This window comes from Polypterus senegalus, chromosome 7, assembly GCF_016835505.1.
Source record: "Polypterus senegalus isolate Bchr_013 chromosome 7, ASM1683550v1, whole genome shotgun sequence".
NCBI lineage: Eukaryota > Metazoa > Chordata > Cladistia > Polypteriformes > Polypteridae > Polypterus > Polypterus senegalus.
In genome coordinates this window covers 136,537,138-136,551,863 of record NC_053160.1, presented here as the reverse complement: position 1 = coordinate 136,551,863, position 14,726 = coordinate 136,537,138, and positions in this window count along the sequence as shown.

Below are 14,726 nucleotides of genomic sequence, written 5' to 3'. Positions count from 1 at the left end.
ACATTCTCTATAGGCCTTGTCATTTTTCACCAGCGCAGCCAGTGCTATGTTGAAAGGTGAACCATCTCTCCAGTCTGAGGTTATGTGCATTTTGGAGCTGTTTTTTTTTTTCAAGCACCTCTGTATTTGGCAGTATTCATTCTTCTCTCAATTCTGGCCAGTCTCTCTACTGCTGAGAAGCACCACCACAACATGAAGCTGACTCCACCATGCTTCGCTGTAGGGATGATATTCGGCAGTTAATGAGTAGTGTATGGTCTTCACCAGGTATAGTGTTTAAAGTTGTAGCCAAATACTTCCTTTTTTGTATAATCATACTAGATAATCCTTTTTCTTGTACTCTTAAAAGATCTTTAATTGCAATCATATGTCTTTTACTTAAGACTGTCTTCTGTCTAGCCACTCTAAAATAAAAGCTTAATTGACGGAGTGCTGCTGAGATGGTCGTCCTTCTGTCAGAGTCTTCCAGTTCAGCAGAGGACATCTTAAACTGTATGGCCAGGTGGGCATCTCTAGGTAGAGTCCTGGTGGTTCCAAATATCTTTCTTTTCACAATTATTGGGACCACTGTGCTCCTCTGAACACGCAAAGCTTTTAAAATGTTTTTATACCCTTGCCCTGATCTATGCCTCTACATACTGTAATTTTATCACATTGTCTATAGAGAATTCCTTGGACATCATAGCTTGGGTTTTGTCCTGAAATGCAGTTTAAATAGTCAGACCTTACATGCACTAGAGTGGGCCTTTCTAAATGATGTCCAGTCAATTCAGTTTCCCAAAAGTGGACTTCAGCCAGGTTCTAGACAAATCTCAAGGATATATATAGCAAACAGGAGGCACGTGAGCACAATTTGGAATGCCACAGCAATGGGAATAAATACATACAGTACATGAATGAGAGATTTCAGGTTTTGATTTTAGTACATTTGCAAACCTTTCTTTTTTACCATAGGCTGTTTAAAGTACAACACAGAAAGTGAAGGGGTCTGAATACTTTCTGAATCCAATGTATTATCTTCTGGACTCCATTAATACTTCCTCTAAGTTTTTATAAATATACTGAGTAGCAATGTGGCAATTTTTTTTTTATGCAGACACTACAACGCATGTACAAAAACAATTAACAGTCTCTGGTGGAAAACCTGTAGAATGTGGCCTGTTAAGCACAGTTTTAAATGAATGTGTCAGTGTAAAAAAATATTTTGTTTTATATGGTATATAGTTTAACTGTTTGAGGTTTTGTTAAAGTCAGTAAGTTATAAATAATACAATACTATGTTAGTTTGATTAAAAGAAAGGACTCAGGATATCTTATGAATATTATTTTTTCAAAATACAAGCCTCCCCAACAACACTTTTACACATTTATACAACTTATCTACTTATCTTTGTATGAACAAATCAGTGATGTTTTCACTTTAAAATGCTTTGAAATAGCCACTGAGGCTGTCTCTAATTCCCACTGTAGGGATATTACTGGGTTTGTTAGAGCAGACACTCTTGAACTGTAAATCCAAAAAGTGAGAAAATGATTACCTCAAGCATGACAATAGAATTCCCTGTGATTCCTGATCTAGCACAGCTTATTTAGATAATGAGTCACCAAGTGCAGAAATGATTAACAGAAACACTACTACATAAAATCAATTGATTCTGAGACAAGATAAAGACAATAGTAATTTTTATTGTATAGATAAAAAGGATTTTTGCTCTAGAGCTATCTGCAAATAGGCCTACAGCAAAAAATAAAAAAAATAAAAAAATCAGAAAAAAATAACACATGTAAAGCTATACCATATATAGGGGTATGTTTACTACTTAGACGCCTAAATATAACATTGATCCGAAATAAAAATGAACAAGTTCTAGGCAGCATTTTCCATACTTACAAAACTTTTCTAGAAAAATTTTATTTAAAACAACTACATGTTGAATGAACATATGACTTGAGTAGGAGTTTGAAATCTGTTTAGGGGCTTTGCACATTTTATCACTCACTTTTTGAGAATGGTGGATTAAAATGAGGGCCAAATCAAGTCTTTCTAGGTTTTAGACACTCATTACCAAAAGACATTGGACAACAGTTTCAAGAAATGCTTGCCTCCTATATTACTGATTTTATAGTATAAGCCTAGAGTGATAATGCATGCTGCACATTGCTAGAATTTATTAATTAAGGGAAGAGCCAGTTGTCATTTTAACTGTCTTTGTAGTATGATGTAAGTGACATTTATTCTCAATTTAATGACAAAGCTATTTTAGGTTAATAAAGAGCTGACCAAAAAAAACCTATTGATGTTACCAACTTAGATAACATTTCTAGGATATTAGTGATTTGTGTGATAGTTTTAATCCTCTATAATCAGATCAAGACAAGATAAAGTGATATTAATTACCCACCACTTGGTGGTAAGTTGTATCTGTTTAAATAAAGAAAAAACTGAAATTTTAGTGATCAGCAATAATGGATACAATGAGGCTATTAGAAATAAACTGGATACATTAGGATTAAAAGTCAAGACGGAGGTAAAAAGCTTAGGGGTGATTGTTGACTGTAATCTGAATTTTAAATCACATATTAATCAGATCATTAGGACAGCATTTTTTCACTTAAGAAACATAGCAAATGTTAGACCTCTTATATCACTGAAAGATGCTGAGAAATTAGTTCACGCGTTTGTTTTCAGTCGACTAGATTACTGTAATGCACTCCTCTCAGGACTACCCAAAAAAGATATAAATCATTAGCAACTAGTGCAGAATGCAGCTGCTAGAATCCTAACTAGGAAAAGAAAATCCGAACACATCTCTCCAGTTTTAATGTCACTACACTGGTTACCTGTGTCATTCAGAATTGACTTTAAAATTCTGCTTATGGTTTATAAAGCCTTAAATAATCTCGCTCCATCTTATATATTGGAATGTCTGACATCTTATATTCCAAATCGTACCCTCAGATCCTCAAATGAGTGTCTCCTTAGAATTCCAAGAACAAAACTTCAAAGAAGTGGTGAGGCGGCCTTCTGCTGCTATGCACCTAAAATCTGGAATAGCCTGCCAATAGGAATTCGCCAGGCTGATACAGTAGAGCACTTTAAAACACTGCTGAAAACACATTACTTTAACATGGCCTTCTCATAACTTCAATTTAACTTAATTTAACTTAATCCTGATAGTCTATATGTTCAATTTCCTCAAAATAACTATTCATGGTGGCTCTAAAATCGGTACTGACCCCTACTCTCTTTTCTGTTTCTTTTTCCGGTTTCTTTGTGGTGGTGGCCTGCGCCACCTCCACCTACTCAAAGCTTCATGATGCTCCAACAATGATGGATGGATTAAAAGGCAGAAGTCTACGTGACCATCATCATCATCATCAAGCCCTTCCGTGAGAATCCTAAATCCAAAGAGGACTGTTTCATTTATGTTAGGTAGAATGCCCAGAGGGGACTGGGCGGTCTCATGGTCTGGAATCCCTACAGATTTTATTTTTTCTCCAGTCGTCTGGAGTTTTTTTGTTTTTTCTGTCCCCCCTGGCCATTGAACCTTACTCTTATTTGATGTTAATTAATTGTTGATTTATTTTGTTTTATAATTGTGTCTTTCATTTTTCTATTCTTTAATATGTAAAGCACTTTGAGCTACTGTTTGTATGAAAATGTGCTATATAAATAAATGTTGTTGTTGTTGTTGTTGATGAAAATCAAAATTTTGGCTGAATAGAACAGAACACCCAAATGTGAAATCCATTTATATGTTAATAGTACCTAACACAAAAGTTTAGTTGAGCTTTTTCACATAAATAGGTTCCTTTTTTCAAGTGTTTAGTTAATAACTTTTCAATCCATGAAACCTAGAGAAGAGCAGCCTGACTTCTTCTTTCTTCTTCCTTTTTCCATTTACCTTATCCATGCTTTGACGGTGGATGTGTATCTTTCTTTTCCATCACATTCTGTCTTTCTCAACCATGTCCTCTAATCTGTTTTTTGGTCTCTGTCCAGTTTCTCCTGGCAACTCTCCTTAACGCTCTGATTTCTACTTGTCTCCATACGTGACCAGTCCATTAGAGTCTTCTCTCCATTATTTTCCGCCATATCCCTTTCACCTTTAATCTTCCATTCAGGTTTCTACTGTATTTTTAACTCTAATAATTGTATTCACCCTCCATATCCATCACAACATTTTTATCTGTAGAACTTCCATTCTTTCCATTCCCCTTCTAGTTGCTCCTCATCTTTCTGCCCTATACAACACTGATGGTCTCAGTAAGGTTTTCTATCCATCCATCCATTATCCAACCTGCTATATCCTAACTACATGGTCACGGGGGTCTGCTGGAGCCAATCCCAGCCAACACAGGGCACAAGGCAGGAAACAAACCCCGGGCAGGGCACCAGCCCACCGCAGTCAGTAAGGTTTTATATATTTTTATCCTATTATCTTAGTCAATATACCTTTGTTACAGAGTATTTCACTATATTTTCTCTAAGTCTTTCATCCCATTCCCATGATGTGCAGTTGTACGAAGGCAGCTTAATTAAATTATCACTGCATTAATAAAATATGGTACAGTCTCCAGAAAATGTGTTCAAGATGAGGTACAGGTTTTCTAATATTTGTTGGTCCTTTTTTATTCGACTGATGCCACTTATTGCTCATTGACCCGGAGACTGACATCATGTTACATGCTGTAAGAAATCTCCAGAATGTTAATATAACTTACTTTAATTTTCATTATTTGTCAGTTCATTTGACTGCAAAGAATCTAATAATGAATGTTTACGTGCATTAACCTGAACTTACTACAAGTACTATTGTTTGTTTCCTTTTACTGTTCTTTTCACTAATATGCAGTGACCACCAGTAGGATACAATAGAGTATAATGTGTCAAGGCCATGATGATTCATGCAAATTTAAATGGGAATACGCGAAGGGAATCAAAGAACAGGGCAGTAAAAGATGCTATGGGACTGATGAGTGTGTTGCCTTAACTTTAAGCATAAAATAAGGGTGTATTTAAACTAAACTTGTTTTGCCAAGGGAGAGTGAAGGTAAATGGTTAAATTGCACTTGCTCCCAAATAACATAAGCAAACTCCTAATGTACATGGTATGCATAGTAAGGGGAGATAAATTAATTTACCAATCAGGTCAGATAGTTCTTCACTAGTGATAAGTGAAACAATTTAAGCAAAACTGATTTAATGTTATTCACAAAAATAAATTGTGTTTACCTTCCAGTGAAGTTTGTGGCATTCACACAAAAAGACAGTCATTTAGTTCCTGTCTAGAAGTGTTTTTCATACATTAATTTTGCATGCATCTGTTTGTCACTTTGTTTTTGATAATTTCTAAAGACAATTTTGTCATTTGCGTTGATGCATTCAGACATGAAACTCAGAGCTCTGTGGCACATATAGTGTGCAACCCTAAATCACAGGAATCAAATAAAAAAAAAAAAAGGAAAAGGTGTGGGGTTTTTCGCAAAGTGAGTTTTCCGGTGAAGAAAACTTAGCACAGTAATTTCCATGATCATTGGATCTGATATGTTTTCATGTGGAAAATATGCAGCATGTTAACATTTTTCAAAAATGTGCGGTGATGTGAACTATAGGCATAAATAGGATTGATTTTACTGATGTGCAAGCAATTACCTGCCTTGCGTAGCTCCAGAAAAAAAACACAAGTAAACACGGAAGTGTGAGTGTTTCTTCTTCTAAGTGAGGTTTGCAAATGAAAAATCACCAGAGAAATAAATTTTGGTATCAGATTAGTAAAACTGCATGTGAATTGAAACTTCTATGCTTTGCTCATCACTTATTATAAGCTTACTCCATAAAAATTAAGAAACTGCAGAGTCATAGTCATTTTAGTCAACAATGAAAAATAAAACATGAAAATAAAATATCATTGTTACTAAGAGATAGCTATTTACTATACTGTTTAATAATATGGTACTGACTATGTGTGTGTGTGTGTCCAATCCCTCGGAGCAATCTTATTGGTCAGTTTGGCTTTGGTGATGCAAACAAAAGAGGAAGTGCTAGGCAAGAAAGGCTGAGACACACGAGGAGGAGTAAAATCCTGGAAGGCACACTAAGAGTCATCTTTAAATATAGAAACTATTTGCAAAAATAGATAGTTTTCAAAATGGGTAATGGGGGCCTGTCTCTGGTTGGTGGTAGACTAAAAGAAGGCTTCAAGGGAATAAACTCCAAGAGGAAGGGCTGGGAAAGAGAGGTTCAGATACTGGAGGATACTGACAAAAAGTGTACAAGGAACACTAAGGGTACACATAGGGCAAGAGATACAACAACAACAACATTTATTTATATAGCACATTTTCATACAAAAAAAATGTAGCTCAAAGTGCTTTACAAAATGAAGAATAGAAAAATAGAAGACATAACAAAAAATAAACATAAGTCAACATTAATTAACATAGAATAAGTAAGGTCCGATGGCCAGGGTGGACAGAAAACACAAAAAAAGAAAACTCCAGAGGCTGGAGAAAAAAAATAAAATCTGTAGGGATTCCAATACCAAACATTTTCTAATTTATTCAATTATCTTTTTTTGGCAGGTAACGTTGCTAGTGGTTAGTTTAATTAGTTAACATGCTATCCTTAAACATACACACCAGGATAATTTGTCAAACCAGGGTTGACAAATTAAGTTGATGCAGATTACATTACCTGCATTTACTGGCTGGCATATCCATGGTGTGACATGACATCCTGCAAATCACCAAAACACTTCTTGTGAATTATAAACACATTTATGCAAAATGAAGACTGGAAGAATTACAAAAGGCCCTATCAACCACTCCTACACCGGAGACATTTACACTAAGATCAGCACATAAAGACATTAAATGATGGTGCAAAATATGGTTGAAATGCATACCATGATGATACAGTATTGCTACATAATACAATTGCATTATGACAGATGATTTGAAAATCTCAACAGCAACCGCTTATCATTTCTATATACCATATTTGAAAATGAGAGAGATGATTACATCGAAAGAAAAATGAATATATAAATCATCAAAGCTCCAACTAATACAAATAACTTACATATTTTATTGAACCGTTGACAATTTTATTGAACTAATGTATCACTGTAACTTCAATAAAGCTGTCATATTAGTTCTGTTCACTGAAGTGAAATATAAAAAAAATATTTTAACAAAGTTTCTTTTCTCAAAGTCCTGACTAGACTGAAAAACTAAAATAATAATGGGTACAGTAGATAGTAGATTCAGCATTTTGGAAGTTTGAAGTTTCACAATCAGCTGCTGTCCAAGTGAAGTCTGTATGTTCTCCTTTTGCCTGTGTGGCTCTTTCCCCAGATACATACTTTAGATCAATTTGCCATTTATAACTTGCCCTGTGGAAGGATGTGTGAGGGTAAGCCTGGTGACATACTGACTCACACCAAAGGCCTGGTTCCTGCCCTGTGCTCAGTACTTCTAAAACAGGCTCTGACCTGCTGTGACCCTAAATTGACATTAAATAAAGTTAATCTTTAGAAAATGCGTGATCCTATATTTTAGCTTAAAGATAGTACATGCAGTAGCTTAACATCAACTTTTTCTTTGTATTTTACATATAGCTATTTTGTAGTAACTGTTGGTGGTTTGTTACTTCTCTTGTTTAAATTACTGTATATTCTGGAAATGTTCTTCCAGTAGTTTTCTTGTAAAATAAAGCAAGACCTTAGTATTATTAGGCTTTGGAAGTTACTTTCATTGTACACCTTTTGCTTGCTGATTGTCATACATTAGATTAAAAGCTTATGAATTCAGTGAGAGCATTGCACCATGCACTAGATGGTGCAGCTATCTGGAAAAGAGCATTGTTCTTTAAACACATTTGTTTTGCTAGATATCCTCTTTGACCCATATACAACTGACAGAAACTATCTGTGGCCGATTATATATATTGGTACAATGTGGTTTGTTATATTAAAATTTATGCCACTAATATCTTGCTGCTTGTCTTTATCGACATATTTACAGGACAAAGGACACTGGCGGAGAGGTGTGAACGGATTTAAGGTGGGCCGGATCTACGAGTTGTTTCATAGGCTCTGGTAATTCTAGTGTTAACAAGATCTGAAGGAAGCCATTTCATAAAATGTATCATACTATAGGGCTCATTGCATGAGGCTATTCCATCCAAAAATGGGTATACAATTCTGAAGATTTTTTTGGCAGCCAAGCGGTTTTTGATAAATAATTGCTATTAGTAGTTTTAGTTTAGTAGTTGTTTGTAGCCACAGTGACAAGGCAAGTCCTGAAAATTTCTACATTTGGTGAATATCCCCATTCCAGCACACAAAATACACCCTTATTATTTATGTTGATTTTTCAGTGCTGACATGATTATTTTTTCTAGGAGGAAAAGTCAAAATAGATGCTTATGGTCAATTAGCATTTCTTACTTGTACACATTTTAGCACAATTAATGAAATGTTTGTGTAAAACCCAAAATCACAATCACTGTAATGGTATATTGCAGACTTTTAAAATGATGGTTTTCTTTATTTTAAAGATGAACAGTTTTGAACTTGTCCACTTAAAGATACACTTTTAGGTTTAGCTCACAGCCAAAACAAGTCCACAATTTTTTTTCCAATTCAATTGCTTAGAATTGTATTTACCTCAGGAAATATTAAATGAAAGCAAAAAGTGACCTGCAATTTAATGGTCGTCCATGACATCTCTCTTTCAACAGATTTCTCTATATACAGTGCATCCGGGAAAGTATTCACAGCACATCACTTTTTCCACATTTTGTTATGTTACAGCCTTATTCCAAAATGGATTAAATTCATTTTTTTCCTCCTGAATTCTACACACAACATCCCAAAAAAGCTTACTTGAGGCTTTTGCAAATTTATTAAAAATAAAAAAAACTGAGAAATCACATGTACATGAGTATTCACGGCCTTTGCTCAATACTTTGCACCTTTGGCAGCAATTACAGCCTCAAGTCTTTTTGAATATGATGCCACAAGCTTGGCACACCTATCCTTGGCCAGTTTCGCCCATTCCTCTTTGCAGCACATCTCAAGCTCCATCAAGTTAGATGGGAAGCGTCGGTGCACAGCCATTTTAAGATCACTCCAAAGATGTTCAATCGGATTCAAGTCTGGGCTCTGGCTGGGCCACTCAAGGACATTCACAGAGTTGTCCTGAAGCCACTCCTTTGATATCTTGGCTGTGTGCTTAGGGTGGTTGTCCTGCTGAAAGATGAACCATCACCCCAGTCTGAGGTCAAGAGCGCTCTGGAGCAGGTTTTAATCCAGGATGTCTCTGTACATTGCTGCAGTCATCTTTCCCTTTATCCTGACTAGTCTCCCAGTTCCTGCCACTGAAAAACATCCCCACAGCATGATGCTGCCACCACCATGCTTCACTGTAGGGATGGTATTAGCCTGGTGATGAGTGGTGCCTGGCTTCCTCCAAACGTGACGCTTGCCATTCACTACAAAGAGTTCAATCTTTGTCTCATCAGACCAGAGAATTTTGTTTCTCATTGTATGAGCGTCCTTCAGGTGCCTTTTGGCAAACTCCAGGTGGACTGCAATGTGCCTTTTACTAAGGAGTGGCTTCCGTCTGGCCACTCTACAATACAGGCCTGATTGGTGGATTGCTGCAGAGGTGGTTGCCCTTCTGGAAGGTTCTAATCTCTCCACAGAGGACCTCTGGAGCTCTGATAGAGTGACCATTGGGTTCTTGGTCACCTCCCTGACTAAGGCCCTTCTCCCCCGATCGCTCAGTTTAGATGGCTGGCCAGCTCTAGGAAGAGTCCTGGTGGTTTCTAACTTCATCCACTTACAGATGATGGAGGCCACTGTGCTCATTGGGACCTTCAAAGCAGCAGAAATTTTTCTGTAACCTTCACCAGATTTGTGCCACGAGACAATCCTGTCTTGGAGGTCTACAGACAATTCCTTTGACTTCATGTGTGGTTTGTGCTCTGACATGGACTGTCAACTGTGGGACCTTACATAGACAGGTGTATGCCTTTCCAAATCATGTCCAATCAACTGAATTTACCACAGGTGGACTCCAATTTAGCTGCAGAAACATCTCAAGGATGATCAGGGGAAACAGGATGCACCTGAGCTCAGTTTTGAGCTTGAATACTTATGTACATTTGCTTTCTCGGTTTTTTATTTTTAATAAATTTGCAAAAACCTCAAGTAAACTTTTTCCACATTGTCATTATGGGGTGCTGTATGTAGAATTCTGAGGAAAAAAATGAATTTAATCCATTTTGGAATAAGGCTGTAACATAACAAAATGTGGAAAAAGTGATGCGCTGTAAATACTTTCTGGATGCACTAGATACATTGATTTTTCCATTGCTGTTGCCAAGGTTTTAAATTAATTATACATTTATTCTTATATTTTCATTGAAACTATGACTGGATCTATTTCAGTAACAAATTAAATAATAAAATTTAAAAAAAGGATTTTTTTTCAAAATTTCAACTGACTTTTCAAAAAAGCATTGCTTTAAAACAGTATTTCTTTACTTTAATTACAGAACATTACATGTTAATGATACCACCAAATGATTTATTTTCCATTATTAGATATTGCTTCACAAAATGCTTCATAGCTCTAAGGAATTAGGTTTAATTCATGGTTTAGTCAATTTTTATGTGTTGCATAAATGTTCTTTTTGGTATAACTTTCCTTCATAAATTCTGGTTTTCTTCACCACCTGAGGCCACAGGTCTGCCACGCCCTTTTGATTCTTGTTTTCTTTTTTCACATCTTTGCTCCCCCCTTTTTATTACTTCACACCCCCCCTAGGGGGGACCGCCCCACAGGTTGAGAACCACTGCCTTAGGAACAAGCTGACAGAGATGGGATTGGCATGGATCGTGGACTATCTTAAAGACATACTTCAGTATGTGCATCTTGGGAACTGCAGGTGTGACATTGTGGTCAGTACAGGAGTATAGGAAACTAATCCAGGACTTTGTTAAATGGTATGACTCAAACCACCTACAACTGAACACCAGCAAAACCAAGGAGCTGGTGGTGGATTTTAGGAGGCCCAGGCTCATCATGGACCCCGTGATCATCAGAGGTGACTGTGTGCAGAGGGTACAGACCTATAAATACCTGGGAGTGCAGATGGAAGATAAATTGGACTAGACTGCCAATACTGATGCTCTGTGTAAGAAAGGACAGAGCCAACGATACTTCCTTAGAAGGCTGGCGTCCTTCAACATCTGCAATAAGATGCTGCAGATGTTCTATCAGACGGTTGTGGCGAACGCCCTCTTCTAAGCGGTGGTGTGCTGGGGAGGCAGCATGAAGAAAATTGATGCCTCACGCCTGAACAAACTGGTGAGGAATGCAGTCTCTATTGTAAACACGGAACTGGACACTTTGACATCCGTGGCAGAGTGATGGGCGCTGAGCAGGCTCCTGTCAATAATTGAAAATCCACTGCATCCACTGAACAGGATCATCTCCAGACAGAGGAGCAGCTTCAGCAACAGACTGCTGTCACTGTCCTGCTCCACTGACAGACTGAGGAGATTGTTCCTCCCGCACACTATGTGACTCTTCTATTCCACCCGGGGGCTAAACGTTAATATTATAAAAAATTATTGTCTGTCTGTTATACCTTCATTGTTATCACTCTTTAATTTAATATTGTTTTTTATCAGTATGCTGCTGCTGGAGTATGTGAATTTCCCCTAGGGATTAATAAAGTATCTATCTATCTATCTATCTATCTATCTATCTATCTATCTATCTATCTATCTATCTATCTATCTATCTATCTATCTATCTATCTATCTATCTATGTCTGATTGCTTTGAGACATCATGAGTCCTATGATGGTCTAAGATTGGTTCGTTGCTTGCACCAAATGAGTCCTCATTTTCGGCATCATCGATATATATATTAACTGAAATATAAAGAAGAAAAATGAACAATGATCGAAGTTAAAACTCACCTCATGTGTGGCTTCTAGTATGTCACACTTTGAAAAATGGGACAATGGTACATACAAAAGGGAACTAGCAAGCAGGCAACACTTATTTGTCATTTGTATAAAAATTATTTTGAGTACTTTGTCTAATAAATTAGGTTTCACAAATATCTAACATACAATGGATTGACAACTTTAAACACTATGAGAAAAGGAGAGAGTAAATTGTAACAAGCCTCTCTTTAAATAACTGCCCTCTCTGCTTTTTTTCCAATTGTGAGAAATCCTTGCCAGACTGAAAACTAAATAGCAAACATAACAGCATGTTGCCACTTTCCAATTCTCTTAGGCATCTTTAGTTATTTGACAACTGCAAGATTAGTGTCTCTAAACCATACCTGGAGTTAATTCTCAGACTAAGTTCCAGAATTTAAGGTCAAGGGTTATTCTACAAAGACTTGTGGCCACCTTCTGGATCTGCATGTACATTTAAATGGGCAATGTGGTTACACCTGTCCCAGCTGGTAGACATCTGCTTCCACCTGTCTGCCTGCTGGGTTTTACAGGCCTCCTGCCAGTCCCACCCGCCATGCTTTCTCTCATAGATGGTCAGGCGCCTGCCAGAAGTCTCCAGCAGGCCTTACCAGTTGCCGTCTAGTAGCCCATGGGAATCCGGCAGGCTTTCTTCCAGGACCCCCCCTCACTCTCACTGTCTCTACTTTCTGGACACAAATCACAGTAGCAAGACATGCCACTCCCTGGCTCCAGTTCCACAATGCTGGCGTGCGGAGGGACTTTCTGTCCTTTTCTTCAGTTCCGCTTGGGTCTTATCTTGCTCAACTAGTTAATAATATCAGACATGTTGTTTTCTACAAATCTGAAAGAAAGTGACCAATATTTTATATCTAATTTAGGTTTTTCTTAATTCTCTTAACTTTCTTCTTTTATTGTTCCATCCATCCATCCATTATACAACCCGCTATATCCTAACTACAGGGTATTGGTACAGAGCCAATCCCAGCCAACACAGGGTGAAGGCAGGAACTTTTATTGTTTAATTAATGAAAATTTGTTCACACTACCATATCCATCATTATCATTATCTGAAAACATGCCTTTAAAGTAATGGTTAAAATAGTGTAATTTCTGATAAGGTTCCCCTTCATTACTGTTTTTAATGGTCACACAATGATCTGAAACCATCTGGTTGGCTATAAGAGCATTGCTTTTGTGATTTGGTTTTGGTTTTTTCATTTTACATTCATTATTGACATAGTTTTATGACTTTTCTGGTTCATTTTTTAAACTTGAAAATGTTTATGATATGCTAGCTGTTTTCCCAACAACTGTTGTATTTATAATATTTAATTTGAAAATATTCACATTTACAGTATGTTAGAGGGAGTAATTTGAGAAATTGTGCTTGCTTTGCTAATTGTCTCTATGGGATGGATATAAAAAGTTCTTACCACGCTATTTCTCTAACCCCTATTGATATTGTTGGATATTGCTGAGTAGTCAACAAGTTTCGTTTTTTTCTTTTTCTGTAATTCATACATTATCAAACCTAACTAGTCCAGTCCAGAGCTGAGGGAATCATAGTCTATCCTGGCAGCACTGGGTACAAGGCTGTTACCAATATTATATGTTATTTTAAAGTTAATAACACTCAAATAACATTTCACTCTTGACTTCTGATGATAGATAATTCCAAATGATTTGAATAATTACAAAAAATAATTTTTACTTGGCTGCTTTTGGTGAAAAACAATGCCTGTGCAACCTTTTATTGTCACACTGCATTCTGTATTACATATTTTAAACTCTGGATATCACAATTAGCTGCTTGTTTTACTCTCAAAATATCAAACACAATCCTGTAATTTGAAAAACAAAGAGAAAACACATGTATACTTTCTGGGTGTTTCCTGAGCTTTTAATTTACTGTATATGACATATTGTTTCCATGTATCTATCCATTTACAGAGAACTATCCAACCCAATGTTTAGGATGGGGTAAGGAACCTGTATCTACAGCATTAGGATTTAGCCAGGATTCAACCCTGAAAGGGGTTGCAGTCTATCATTAATTCACACCCCAACTCCCACAAATTCTTATTTAAGCTTGATGTTCATGGCATGTGGTAAGAAATCAAGAAGAAATGCCAAAACCCCCACAAAAGAAAGATAATGTGAAAACTTCACACAAAGAGGCTGTTAGTTGGCAGTGCTAAATGTCATGTCACCAGGCTCACAATTAATTTCTTCTGACTGTTAAGTTACATCTTTCTATATTTTGCTAAAACGTGTAAACGGATGATATAAATATGAAATTGTTCTTATTGGGTGTCATGGTGGCTCAGTGGACAGCTCTTTTGCCTCATGAATCCAGTTTCTTTGAGTTGAATTCCAGTCCAGACTGTTGACGTGATAGTGTCTGTGTTGGTCTTTTCCCCAATACTTCAGTTTTCTTACCTAATTCCAAAGACACACGTTTTAAATTGGCTGGCTCTTCTAAACTGGCTCTGTGTATATTTGTGTGTCTGAAAGGGTCCTGAAATGGACCAGTGGCCCGTCTCATTATGATTGCTGTTTTTTATGCCCAATGCTGCTGGAAAAGGTCTGGTTCTTGTGACTCTGAAATGAGAATGCTAAGTTGCGTGTGTCTCTGTGACCATTACCACGGGAAATGGTTTAGAAAATGGGTGAAGGTTGATTGTGATACATAATAATAAATAATGGTTAAGTC